At 39.0% G+C, this 14,962-nt stretch overlaps 1 protein-coding gene across 14 annotated transcripts in view; it reads left to right on the top strand.

The window, feature by feature from the left end:
- The window catches only part of GRIP1 (glutamate receptor interacting protein 1), a 737,425-nt gene that overhangs the window by 449,774 nt on the left and 272,689 nt on the right, over positions 1 to 14,962 (top strand). The gene's annotated exons all lie outside the window — the stretch shown is intronic.

The raw sequence follows: 14,962 nt of genomic DNA, 5'->3' as shown, positions 1-14,962 counted from the left end.
CGTGAAGAAAAGCTTCACTCTGAGTAAAAGTGTATAACTGCAATGCCTTCCTTTTTTTTTTTTTTTTTAGCCTGTAATACAGAGTACTGTCAAGTAATTAATGGATGCAATTATGCCCTAGAAGCTCTGAACCTATAAATATGTTAATGGATGCTATTTCTATCAGTTTAGCTTGACATATCAGAGTTCTTTGATCACCAGCAGTGCAGCTAAAAATGCAATTAATATTTTATTTGGCAGAAGAATGAGCACAAAGCAAATAGTGAGAAATAGATCTTGAGTCAATAACAGGAAAGAGAATAAAAACTATAGACCAACTTACCGAATGCATTTGCAAGTTGTTAGGAGAGCAGAGTGGGTCCTTTAAAAGATGCTTTGGGGAAATGTAGGAAACACTATCTATTTTAAATTAAGCTATTTGTATGGGGCTGTAAATTCTGTTGCGACTGTATCCTATTCAGTTGGTACAAATGTGCAAATTCTGTTTATGAATCACTGTTCAGAGATTCTCCTGTATGTTTTGGTTTAGGCTAAGACTTTTAAAGACGGGTCTTATTCTAAAAAGTTCTTGTCTTAGCTGATTTTAATATTGACTTGGATTGATGTTATGAAGTTGATACTCTTACATTATGATAGGGGGACAATCAATATTTTCTCAAGTCTAACAGAATTTTTTTTTAAGTCATGCATACTAGGAAGAGAGTAAGCCCAAGTAATTTTTTTAGTTCTTGCAAATATTTTTGACCTTTTTTTTGCAAAAGTGCTGAATTCCTGAATTGAAAGGAAATATAAATGTTTACTTAGTTGCTAAAAATCTATATAATTGAGGAAAGTATTAATGTTTTCCTGTAGTTGCTGCTTCACATATTTTTCTAAAATATTTATTTCTGCTCTTTCTATTTGATGTTTAGCTTAAGATTGCCAACTTGTGATCAAAACAAAATCTGTATTTGGGATAAATTTGCTGTAAATGTGCTCCTCTTTGTGTTTGTCTAGATGTTCAAACCTTGCAAGAATGTACCTGAGTAATGCAAGGTCTTGCCTTGATATTTATCTACCATCCTGTCAAAGTTCAAGTGTCAACCTTGCCACCTGTTGCTCCAAAGTGGATTCACTGAGTTCTAGAAACCCAATCCTACCTGTGGTTTAATTTTCTTAGGCTATGATAAAACCAAGAAATATATGTAATTACTACCTTAAATGTTCCTTCTTTGGTATTTGGGGGTGAAGGTGGATATGCACTTGAATGAAGTTTTTCTTTCCTGTCCCATTCTTCCCACCCACACCTTCACCCTCAACACCCAATGATATGTATTTCTTATTTCTTAACCACTGAGTGCTGCATCTAATCCTCTTCTTGAGACTGCACACTGCCCTGCACAAGGAGCTACTTACAAACTGTCTGTTAAGGTGAATTAAATTTGTATGACATTTGGATTTCCTGAGAGCTCTTAGGAAATACTTCAAGAGTTTCATTAGACCATGTGTGACTAAACCTTACCCAGATTTTAAGGGTAAAAGGTTTGCTTCATGTCTCCAAAATTACTTTGCTATTTGTGTTTGATGTCACCCACAAGGAAAAGCAGTATAGCCAATTCAGTGTCTTTTTAATTCTCCTAAGGACAAAAGGATGTAACGAAAGAGAAATTATTTTCAACATACATCCATATTCTTAGCATTTTGCTTCTTTTTAACCTTCATTATATAGCCTCCATCTATTGTCCATATCACAAAGGCCTGGTCAGTACCTGTTATGTATCAGGAACTGACATTTTTGTGCTAGAATCCTGAGCTGGGATATTTTGTAGGTGTATCAAGTATTTTTAAATCAATATATTGTTGAATAATAAGTTTATCTCAAATAGAATTTCAAAATATCTATAAAACATTATTTCCTAGACAAGCCCTTAGATCATCCCCCCATTGACATGTGACCCACACATTTAAGAATTGAATCATTTTCTTATTACATCTTCATGCAACTGTTTCAGTCACTTTGCCTTATATGGCTCATCTCAGTGTAGAGTAAAAACAAGAGAGTGATCCTTACCCACAAAGCCTGTCCCTGCCATTATGACAGCAGCTTTCAGTCACTAAAATACCAAGCACTGTGAAAAGTATCCTTTAAGAGGTGGGCTTTTGGTCTAGTGATTAAGATACTTGTCTCCCACATCAGAGTGCCTGAGTCTGATGGTTGGCACCAGCTCCTGATTTCAGCTTCTTGCTAGTGCAGACCATGAAAGGTACCAGGTGATGGCTCAAGGAACTGCATTCCTGCCACTCGTGGGGGAGTCCTGGATTGAGTTTCTGTGAATCCAGCTTTAGCCCTTGGTGCTGTCCCAGACCCAACCATTGCAGTCAATGGGCAGTGAACCAGTAGAAGAAAGCTCTTTCTGTATGTGTCTGTCTCTCCTCTCTGATTCTCAAAAAAAAAAAAAAAAAAAAAAAAAAAGTTTCCTTTTATATCCGATACTGAAATGCAGAGAAGAGACGCTGCCTTCTGCAGCTAGTCTGGCTATCTTCCCTTCAGGATGAGATTGTATACTGATTAACTAGCCTTTGAGCCAAATCCAAAAATAACATTTTCTTAGCTTTCTTCCATATCTGACAAAGGGATTTTCTGGAGTGAGCAGAGCTGGGCTTCCTGGCGCCTACCTGCACAGCTGCTTGCCTCTGAGCCACGCTGTCTCAGCTAGAGGCTATAGTACCTCAGGAGAAGGATGTTCTCAGAGAAGGGGATATATTTTCCTGACTCCTCCAGGCTTTGTTTTTCTCCACTCATGATTAGGTTATTACTTTTCCTGGAGACAAGTTGGCTCATATGCAAAGAATCATTTTCCTTAGTGCTAAATGCTGTGACTTCCCTTCTATCTCAGGTGCTACTGTTGAATTCAGAGACCCAAATTGTCATGCTCACTTGCTGTGGCATTTCCTTAGCACAGGCTTTACTCTACCAAAGTCAACATCAGCCCCTTCATATTTGCTGACATTCCACAGGGAGCACACTCTGGTCCCTTTTTGGTTTTTGTCACTGTCCACTTTACCTCCCTGTCTTCTTCCTATTGGCTCAAAACGTTTGTCCAAAATCGCTGCTTTCACTTTAGTGTAATTTCAGAATTTTTCATTATAGCTTAGGTATCTGTCATTTTATTTCTAATTGCTTCTTCCAAACACACATATGGCCTAGAATGGAATTAACTATCCCTGCCTCTTTCCCATTAACTTTTTACAGGTAGCTCTGTTGACCATCCTCCCAAAGGGGCATTCAATGACACCTTTGTAGCTGACCTCCAGCTGCTCCCTGCTGTGCATTCCACTGTCTCCTTCCTGCACTTTCTCCTTCCTCTTTTCTCCTCCCAACCTCCATATCCTTTCTTCTGTTCTGCTATCTGGCATGTTTGTGTATTGCTTTATCCACTGGCATGGAGCCGGATTAAACGGCTGTGTTGTGATCACATCCACGTTTCAGTCTTTCCTCTCTACACTCGCTCAATCATGGAATCATCATGCTTGAAAAGGAAGGTCAGACATTAATCTAGGACTTGTCCCCAGAGAAGACTGAAACTCAGCCATCTTAGCCAGCCAGCAGTCTTATTCTTAATTCTCTCCAACAATAACGGTCTCATAGTTTCATAATCTTTCAAAGGATTATTCAATTGAATTCAGTCTCTTTAAACTCTGAGGTTCTTTGACACTCATCCCCTCATCCAGTTTTTAGAAAATATAGCTGAGAGGCAGATTGCAAAGAGAGAGGGAGAGAGAAAAACAGAGACAAATCTTCCCTCTAATGGTTCACTCCCCAACACCTGCAACAACCAGGGTTGGGCCAGGCTGAAGCCAGGAGCCAGGAGCTCCATCGAGGTCTCCCATGTGGGTGGCAGGAACCTGAATTATTGAGCCATCATCAGCTGTGTCCCTCCCAGGATAGACAAGGCAGGAACCTTGTTTGAAAGTAGAGGCAGGCAGGACTCTATACCAGGCATTCTGATAGGGGATGTGAATATCCCAAGTGGTGACTTAATTCACTGCACCACAACACCAGTCCCATCATCCAATGTTTAAAAATTATTCTATACAAAAATCCATTCTCTATACAAAACTTCCATCTAATGCAATAATGCATTTAGGTTTTTGTCTTAATAGAAAATGAAACATATTTCCTGTCTCTTTCATCTGCAGAATCTTTAACCTGAGGGACTTTCTGTGAGTCACTGAGTCCAGCACCATTGTCTGAACATGATTACTCCTTTCCTGATGGCCTCCCATTTTCTGCTCAGGTCCCTCTACACTTCCCCATCTGTCCGTGTCTACTGTCATGGCTCCTTCAGCATTGTCTGCTAATGGCTCCTCATCTACTCTGTTATGTGATTCAGAATTGATTTTCATTTGGATTGAGAATGCTCTCTGCTGGATCTCGTTTCTCCTCTCTCCCCATCCTCGTCCCTTCTGCTAGCCCTCACTGGCCTCCTCTTCAGGTCCTGCCATCTGGAACAGTTTGCTTGTGTCTCTCCACCTCATTAACTTTTCATCCTTTCCAATCTCACCTGAAAACTTATCCTTTTCCTGTTGCTCCTACCCCTTAGTGTCATACCATCAATGCTAGTATATTTAACTTATGGATCCCTTTACCCTTTAAACTTTAAAAAATAACACTTAAAAGTGTTCCACAGAACAAGGCTGATTTTTGTCAGCACTTAATCTCTGGCAAGGGCCTGGAGCATAGTTCTTTCACAGACAGAGAACCCACTTGAATAGTAGAATTCCGCAGTCAGATCCCAGCTGGGTCTTATTGGATTTGCACCAGTGTTACTGGTGCTGTTGGCTGTGGTGATCTTCTTGTGGTACTCCTAGCCCGGCGTTTTAAGGGGATTTATATTGAACAGTGGCTTAGGCTACTCTACCCCTGAGTGGTCTGAAGCATTTCTTTTATAAAACAAGTTGGCTTATCATAGTGGCCCATTTATTTCTCTCTCGTCTTTGTTGGGAACTGCATGCTAGAAATGCTTTGCTTCCTTTCAGGAGGCATTTATCCTTCAAATGGAATGTAACCACCTAAGAACTACATGTCCTTCTGCTATGATTGGGGCTGATGAGGAAGAAAAAGCTGGTTGTTCATTAGGAAGAAGAAGAAGGCCAACTGAGGACAGGCACTCTAATTTACAAGCTTGTCTACTTTGGGAAAGGTCTAGGAAGAATAAAAAGAACAAAGTCAACAGTTATTGAGCATTTGCAATGTGCCAAGCACCTTTCTAAATGCTGCACATGTACTATCTCATTTAATTCTCACAGTAACACTATTAGTACACATATTATCCTGACAGTACAGTTGAAAAAGCAAGGGTTCAGAAGAGTCCAAGGACAACCTCAAGATCGCAGTTTGGACAACGGATGGAGCTAAGACCCTTTGTTTCATTTTTGTAACCACTTGTTCTGTGTCAGACAAAGGAATGGGAACATAGGCTTGCCCAGAGAGAGTAATTAAGCATCCTAAGTCAGGAGACCCTCTGCAGTGTGTATGGCATGATGGAGAATGGAGTATCGTTGGAAGCAAGAACCTGTATATGCTCCTGTCTCAGGCACTCCCATTTTAACATGCATGGTAAAAGCAAAAACAAAACATCACAAAACAAGGAAAGGCTTCTCATTAGTACTTCAAAGTAGATTATTAAGTAGGTGAATACATGAGAAGAAGAGTACAATAAGTAACATTTGTGCTAAGGAAATTACTACCCCATTTACTTTGTTTAAAAAAATTTTTTACTGTTATTTCCATTTTTATTTAAAAGATAAAGAGATATCTTCCATCCTCTGATTCACTCACCAAATGCCTGCAACAGCCAGGGCTCAGCTGGGCTGAAGGTAGGAGTCTGGAATTCCATCTGGGTCTCTGATATGGGTGGTAGGGAACCAATTTCTTGAGTCAGCACCTGCTATCTCCCAGGATGTTCATTAGCAGGAAGATGGAGTCAGAAGAGCAGGGACTTGAATACAGGCACTTCAGTATATGATGCTGGCATCCCAAGCAGTGTCTTAACCACCACACCAAACACCTGCCCCCTACCCCATTTTCAAAAATGAAGTAGGATCAAAGGTAAAAGCTGATGTCACTAAAGATATGTTACCAGTGTTACAATGGAAACCAATAGAGGGCAATAAATTTATGGTTTATCCTATGTGCATTCTTATATTAAATGAATTTGTACAATATGTGATGCATTTTTGTCCTCTTTTTTCCTATTATTCTGTTTGTGCTTATCAGCACACACATGTCATGGGATAGTGTCATGATCTCTGTTGACCTCCATTACATAGTTTACCATATGTTTGCTTCTGAATTTTCACTCTGTTAAATAATACTGTGTTGTATCTTTAAAGAGTTGATTTTATGCTTTAACTGTTGCCATTGTGTTTTCACACTTTCCAGTACCCCGATACCTATTTCCTGAGAGAGGTGTGTGGGATATATTTCCCATACATTTTCTCTAAGAGTTTTTAAGCAACTAAGTTGGGAGAGAGAGAAATAGGAAAAGATGTGTTTGCGTTTTATTATATCCAGAAAGCAAAGTGAAAATGTGAAAAAGAGAGGTGAGAAATAGTCTTTGGTTTTTCTAAGTGGGCCATTGCTGACTTTCGAGGGAACAGTTTCAGAAAAGTAGCGTGTCCACAACCAGTTTAAGAGAGTTTGAGGCAATGCTAAAGGCCATGAGGAACATTGACAGTGAAGCTTGCCTACTGTGGGCAGTGGCTTGTGGTGGTGAAGGGTGGGGCTACAAGGATTAGATAAGGAAGACTATTATAAGAGTGGGAAGAGCCAAGGAAGAGGCAGGACATAGAAGCAAAACAGAGAAAGGATATGAGGGATGAGTCTCACAACAAAGCAAGGAAGGACCGGGAGGTGAAGACCAGATGCAGATGGCAGCCAGGTGAGGCAAGCAACAGGTGCACTCCTATCGCAGGGGCAGGAAGCATAGAAGAATTTCCAGATTAACATGAAGGAAACTAACCTAAATGGACTTTCTTAATAAATTAGAAGAAAACTAAAAACTCCTATTTTTATGAATTCCTAAACCAGAGTTCCTAGGTTTTCCTGTGCATTGGAATGACTTGAGACGCTTAGAAATATAATGATGCATATGTCCACCCCACACCCCAGATATTGGGCAAAGCGACAAATGGAAATAGAGCCAAGAGTGAGGGACATTGTGTCTGAGTGTCATCGCCGAGCCTCCAGTTAGGCAGGATGGGATGAGAGCTCTAAGCACTCCTCTGTACTTCTTTAAGTGTGTTAGCCAATACATTTCTCCAGCACCCAAGTTAATGAGAGCCGGGTTTCCTGTCACTTGCAATTGAAAGGCCTGATACTGGTTATCACATATTTACATGTTTTATATTTTGATAAGATATTTTAAAATCTGACTGCAAAATGCCAATTGATTCAACCATTTGTTGACTCCACTCGTAAACCGGTCACACATTGGTTTAAACAGTAGGACAGTCTCAGAAAATCTCATCCTGTACTCTGTGTAACAGGTTACATAGAGAGCATTGGGCACAAAGAGAATGCCCAGTACATTTCTGATGAGTAGATCGAGTGAATTTCGGATATCCTAGATTAGCCAGTCTCATACATTCATTTTGCACTTGGAATGTTTCAAATAACACCTTCGCTTTTCACTAAGTTGTTGATTTTTGAAAATATTCTTTCACGTTTGCATATCACTAGAAGAAGTAAGCTCTAGGAATGTTCATGAATATCTTTAGCATCCTCTAACACCTGCTGATTTCCCTTTTAACTAGAGGGGTGTTCCATCCCCTCCTCCTTTCCCTCCTCCTCTCCAAGCCTGCTCAGGGCAGTCTGGAGGAAGATACTGGCAGGAGGCCAAGGAACAGCACCAGGGAGATGAAGGCTGAAGGACAAACTATTGTTAAATTTTGCATGACAAAATTCCCAATTGAGCTCAATCTGGGAAACATCTAGGACCCCACAGAGTTTCTGATTGAATTGAGTCTTTCCTAGTCTAGAAGGCTAGGTGACCTCATGCAGATAAAAAATGAATTTCATTTTTACCTTTGTTTTATAAATGGTTTATTGATAAATTTGGTTTATAAAGTGTGAAAATTTAGTTATAATGTCAGTTTCCCAGAGTGATTAACTCCTAGTGATTTTTTTATATACATGCTATTTGTTTGTTTTAAAGGTATGCCTCCCAAATGTTAAAATCTGTAAAAGGAATGGTGGCTTAAGCCACACTGACCACAACCTTTTGCTTCAACTACATCCCAGACAACATCCTAGAATTCAAAAAGAGTAGGTTAGAAAGGAGAGGAAAGGGTCTCAGGAGACCAGAGATTCTCAGAAACTTCTAGAAGATGGAAAGTGACTAAATCAGAGCAGCATTGCAGTCCGCAGCAAATACAAGAAACGTGGAGGACGTAGTCACTCTTGCTGCCATTGGAGCCACAAATAAGCTGCAAACCTCTGTTTGGGGAGATCAGGCAAGGAAAGAAGGCAGAAAACAATGGTTTTTTTCTAAAGGTTAGAACAAATGGGAAAGTTAAATATTACTCCCCCCTTCATTATCCATGATAGTATTGTTTCCTGATGTAAAACTGGGGAATCAGCAACCTTCCTTGTGGCACAGTGGGTTAGGCCGCTGTTTCAGCGCATCAGTTCAAATCCTGGCTGCTCCTCTTCCAATCCAGCTCCCTGCTAATGCATCTGGCAAAGCAGTGGAGGATGGCCCAAGTGTTTGTGCTTCTGCCACCCTCACAGGAGACCTGGTTGGAGCTCCTGGCTCCTGGATTTGGCCTGGACCAGCCATGGCTGTTGTGGCCATTTGGGGAGTGAACCAGCAGATGGAAGATTCCTTTCTCTCCCTCTCTCTCTGTCACTCTGCTTTTCAAACAAAGAAAAAAATGCATTTTAAAAACTGGGAAAATCAATCTTTTAAGCCATGGATCTGTAGAAGTGATGACTCCTGAGCCCTTCCCATTTTGTCTGGAGGTGGTAAGGAATAGGCAAATGTACCACCTGCTTGCCTTGCTGCCCACTGCCAGCCTGCAGCCTTTGAGGGAAGCTTACCAGTTACCATGCTGCAGAAAAAGGTAGTTGAGAAAACTTGAGGCTAAAACCCACACCACCTACTTGCATTCAACAACCACTTCTTTTTAATAAATACAAATAAATATTCAGAAATCATCAATATTTGAGGACTAAAAAACCTGAAGAAAGTAGAGGTGATTTGGGAAAAAAGATACATTTTTTAAAAATTTTATTTTTTTATTTCAGAAGTAAAGTTAGAGAGGGAGAGACTGAGGGAAAGGTCTTCCATACTCTGGTTCTCTCCCAAAATGGCCACAATGGTTGGAGCTGGACTGATCCAAAGCCAGGAGCTTCTTCCAGGGCTCCCATGTGGGTGCAAGGGGCCAAGCACTTTGGTCCATCTTCTACTGCTTTCTCAGGCCGTAGCAGAGTGCGGGATCAGAAGAGGAGCAGCCCAGACATGAACCGGCGCCCATATGGGATGCCCGCGCTGTAGACAAAGGCTTAGCCTACTATGCCACAGCCCCGGCCCCAGCCCCATTGTTAAAAATTCTGATTAGTAACTTCAAAGTATTCAAGAAGATATTACATCTACAAAAACAAAATCAACTATAATATAAAGGAAATATGGCAAAACAGAAATATAGAGATCTTAGGTTATAAAAATGAGACTATTAAAATTAAATATTCACTAAAAAAGGAAAACTGACAAAGGCAGATATTTCGGGAGAAATTGGATGTACACAGAGGATCAATTGGATAGATGGAACATCAACCTAACATGCACTGAAAGAACGGAAGGAAAAGGAGCTAAGACATTATAATGGAATCCATGGATGTTAATTCCCCAAATTAAAACATGTTTGCAGATTGAAAGGGCCCTTTGAGCTCTAAGCAGGATAATTAAGGAAAGATGTAGATGAATTCTGTTGAAATTCCAGGACATCATGAACATAGAGAAGCTCCTTAGAGCCTCTCAAGAGAAATTTAAAAAAAAATAGGTTTCCTACAAAGGAATTACAATCAATTTGGTATCAGACATTTTATCAACACTAGATCCTAGAAAAAAAATGGTACAATTCTTTCAAAGTTCTGAGAAGAAATTCTCTTAAACCCAGAACTATCAATCAAGGATGAGCACAAAATAAAAGCCATTTTTTAAGGCATGTAATGATTCAGAAAATGTATGTCAACACATATTTTTAGAAAAAACTGGAGGATATACATAAGTAAATATGTGTATAAAGGAAATGCAGGAGAGAGGAAAACATGGGAGTTGAGAAGCGGTGGGTATAATTTAAGAGTACAGTCCATTAACAGTCCAGAATGTTAGTTACGCAGTAGACAGTGGGGCAGTCAGTTCAAATCAGAGCACATCATTAGTGTCACGGGGTTTGGAATATGACATCTTCCAAAATTCTTGCAATGAACTGATTCATAATTAATCATCATTATAGCAATATATTATAGCATAATTAACAAAATTAGTGATGAAGTAAAATAGAATTACGTTTTACGTCAACAGGAAATAGAAAGGCAGTTAGGAACCCTAAGGAGTACAGAAGCTGGATAAGAGAGGGAAAAATCCAAATGTGAAACAATATTAAAATTGTCACATTTTTAAATGATTCTTGGTGAATGAACTTGACCTTTATATTTGGAAAATTCTCCATTGAGCAGCACAGGTTTAGTAACATAGGCTTGTACCTCCTGCCTTTGAAATTCTATCACATTATTGATTATGCACGAATAATATTTATATAATCATGATTTTGTAATTGTTATTGGTCTTTTTTATTTTTATAATCTATACAGAGAAAGCACAAAAATCAATTACAATTAGCTAAAGAATGTAAACATTATGAACTGTTATGATAGGCAATTAGCTACATACTCAATAAACTTGGAAGTGTGTATAGGCTAGGTCAACGGAGGGAAGTATAGGATTGCCAGTCTCCTCAATTTGTGTAGATTCATAAAACAGTACAATGGGAAGTTGACTTATGAATTAAAAAAACTGCAATTAGGGTGACATCTGAAAAGTTGTCTCAGATATGAAGCAATTAGAACTTTACCACTCATGGGGTATAATTTAGTACCTCTACTTTTGTACAGTTGCTTAGTATTATTTACTGAGGCAGAACATATACATATCACGTGACCCAAAAGTTTCACTCCTAATTTTATACTCAGCAAAAATGCATAATACATGACTAAAAAGGCTTATATACAAATTGTGCTAGTAACACTATTCATATTAGCACAAGACTGGAAACAACCCAAATATCTCTTCACAGTAGAATGGATAAATTCATTACAGATTTAATGCTACTCTATATAGAATTCTTAAAAAGTGCTATTGCTACATGCAATAAAGTGAAAGACTCTTACAGGCATAACATCGAGTCAAAGAAGCTTACCACAGAAATATGTACAGTTTGATTTGTTAAAACAAAGGTGGGCATTGTGGTGCAGCAGGTTGAGCTGTCCCTTGGGACAGCTACATCCTGAATTGGAGTGCCTTGATTTGAGTCTCATCTCTCTTTCCAACCTGCACACTGTGGGAGGCATCAGATGCTGGATCAAGTATTGAGTTCCTGCTACCCATGTGGTGTACCTCAGTGGAGTTCTGTGTTCCTAGTTTTTTCCTTGCCCAACCCCAGTTGTGTAGGCAATTGGGGGAGTAAACCAGTAGATGGAAATTTTTTGTCTGTGTGTGTGTGAGTGTTTCATTCTGCCTTTCAAATAACAAAAAAATGTTTTAAAAGTTCAGGAGCATTTGGAATACATACATGTATGTGGCTGGAAGTCAGGAAAACAGCATCCTAGGAGTGACATGTTTCTTAATCTGAGTTGTGATCACCAGACATAGGCATGTTGTCATTGTAAAAACTCATCTTCTCACTTATTTTTCTGTGTACTTTTCTGCATAAGTCAATATTTTATCTTAAAATCTGTAAGTTTAAAAATGACCTTTGAGTGTTATTTAGATGTTATAAACCTAACTAATAGAAGAATGAATGGTAACTACTAGAATAGAAAGAGTGAGAAAAGGAGGGCTATTTTATGTGAAACAAAATTCTTTCATAGACACATTGACAACTATTGTTTAAAATTAATTGGTGAAAAAATATGTAACATTTACTTAGCATCTTTAGAAGTTTGGAAATTAGAACAGTAAAAAGAATATATTTTTTTGAGGAATAGGAATGGGGGGAGCAAGCATTGGAGAAGGAGACTTTGACTTTGTGTCTTCCACTCTCCTGTGCCACTAACATAAGGAAGACAAAGACAGGCACAGGTGTTTGGCCTGGCAGTTAAGATGTGACTTGGTGCTCCCACACCCAGGTTTAGGGTGCCAGAGTTAGAATACTGGGTGTATTTCTGATTCTGAATTCCTGCTAATATGGAAGGCAGCATATCCTGTCTGAGAGGCAGCTCAAATAGTTCAGTCCTCATCCACGACATGGGAGACCCAGGTTGGGCTCCTGGCTCCTAGCTTTGATGAACCAGTGGATGAGAGAGAAATCTCTGTGTGTGTGTCTCCTTCTGCCTCTCTGCCTTTCAAATGAAAAAAAAATGCAAAAATTTGGGGGAAGAAAGACAAAACACTTAAAAATAACATTAATATTACTACTAATAATAGCCACCATTATTCTTGCTTATGATTATTCAGATCCCAAAATGAATATTCAATGTCATTTATCACAGTTACATCCTCACAGCTTATGTTCATCACCACACTTATTAAGGTGAAATTCATTAGCCTAATTTTAACAATAAGGAAGCTAAACATCAAAATACCCAATTATAATACAAAAGATATAAAACATTATTTAAGAGGAAAAATTTTCAGCAATCTAGAAACTTTCTCATTATACCAAAGAGCACATTTGAGTTTGAGTTTCCTAGCTTTCTAGAGGGAGAAAAAGCTCTTCTTGTGTTTATAAATCTTACTGCCCATTAAAAAACTTGGAAAGATTACCAATACCTGGCAATAAATTGTAGAAGTAATGTACACTATGAATGTTCATGTAATGTATGTTAGATACTATAATTATGATATAGCAAAAGGGTAATAAAATTGTTGTAAAAACTTTTTCTCTTGTTGACACACTGTAAAAGGCAAGGGCATGATATTATATCATAATGTGGAGAAGTAACTTCTTCAGGAAATGCAGATAGTAGAGTCTGGGCATATTGATTTCTGGAACTCTGTCTCAGCATTTCTAAACCTTTATTCTTCAGAAAACTTATTCTGCTAGATGTTAATAGTTATTCTATCTAAAATGGGTTCAAATCAAGCCATCTTGGAAAATGAAATAAATTGCAATCTACCTTTTGTAGATTCAAAACTATCTTAGCATACCAAAGACCCTTAATCCAATAGGAAATAAAATTAGTTTTGTTCAAACTAATATTTTTAAAATAAGTACTTTTAACATTTTTTATTTTGTTATTAGAAAAGCAGAGAGTCATAGAAAGAGACAGAGAGAGCTTGCTCCTATGTGCTGATTCACTCCCCAAGAGCCTACAGCAGCCAAGGCTGACCAGGCTGAGACTGGGAGCTGTGAACTCAATCCAGGTCTCCCACCTGGCTGGCAGGAACCCATTACTTGAGCCATCACCTGATGTCTTCCAGGGTCTGTATTGACAGGACGCTAGAGTCTGGAGCTGGAGCCAGTCATTGAATGCAAAGACTCCACTATAGGATGTAGATACCTTAATCCTCATCTTAATTGCTAGGCAAAATACATACCCCTAGCTCCATATTTCCTCAATTTATTTAGTGATAGGATTTTTAAAAGTAATATTGACTCTGCAGAAACTATTTTTTTTAGTTTGCCCCAAAGCACGTAGTGAACCCAGGTGAGCAAGCTGTTTGTAGATCCTTATACAGTGGCTTTCCAGCCACACTTGACAATTGCTGGGAGGTAGAAAATTCGGAGTAGAGTGTTGATAATTGCTATCAGGGCCAGTACTGTCTGGTGTGTTCTATAAAATCAGACCTATATGCTTTAGAGTCTAGATATGTAGAAGACAAAGAAATTCTATTTCTTTCCTAGACAGAGTCCTCCCACTCTCTTCCCCACAGGAATAATCCATAGGGCATATCTGCAATTGGATTTGACTCCCTCTCCAGCCCACACACACACACCTCCAATGTGCAGAGCTGTCTATATTTTGAATCTGTCAAATCATTTAAAGTCAGTTCTATCGAACCATTGCATTCTGTGTCACGAAGCACAGACGAGATGATTTGAATTCATAATATTTTTAAAGCAGCTATTACTAATTTGCCACCCACATGATGAAAGAGACAAATGGCTGTCATATACCGTCTGGTTTTAAATACAGTTACTTCCTGAGGAGACTGGCAAATTAAGCTCTCTACAATGTTAAGCCAGCATTGTGGCACAATTGGCTAAGCCATGGCTTGTGACACTGGCATCCCATATCAGAGGACCGATTGGAATCCAAGCCATTCAGCTTCCCATCTAGCTTTCTGCTAATATACCTGGGAAGGCAACTGATGATGGCCCAGATGTTTAGACCGTGGCACACCTGTGAGAGACATAGGTGGAGTTCCAGGCTCCTGTCTTCAGCCTGGCCCAGACCTGGCTATTGCAGCCATTTGGGGAGTAAATCAGCAGATGGAAGATCTGTCTCTCTGTCTCTCTGTTGGTCTGTCTTTCAAATCTATCTATCTAGTTTTTAAAAAGCATTCAGTCAGCTGAATGAGTAAACTTTTGGATTGTGGTTCAGTTAGTGATTTGTTAGAGAATTTTCTGTTAATATAAAAATTTTATCATTAGTATAGCTATGATAAGGTCTTTATGGCAATCATTAATCACTATGCCTTGATAATAAATCAGTGGCATACAAGATGGTATTCATTTTTCAATTTGATAAAGCCTG

This window comes from Oryctolagus cuniculus, chromosome 11, assembly GCF_051225735.1.
Source record: "Oryctolagus cuniculus isolate XC-2025 breed Fujian yellow rabbit chromosome 11, ASM5122573v1, whole genome shotgun sequence".
In the NCBI taxonomy this organism is placed as follows: Eukaryota; Metazoa; Chordata; class Mammalia; order Lagomorpha; family Leporidae; genus Oryctolagus; species Oryctolagus cuniculus.
The sequence above is the reverse complement of the archived record's forward strand: the minus strand, read 5'-3'. Positions and strand labels throughout refer to the sequence as shown.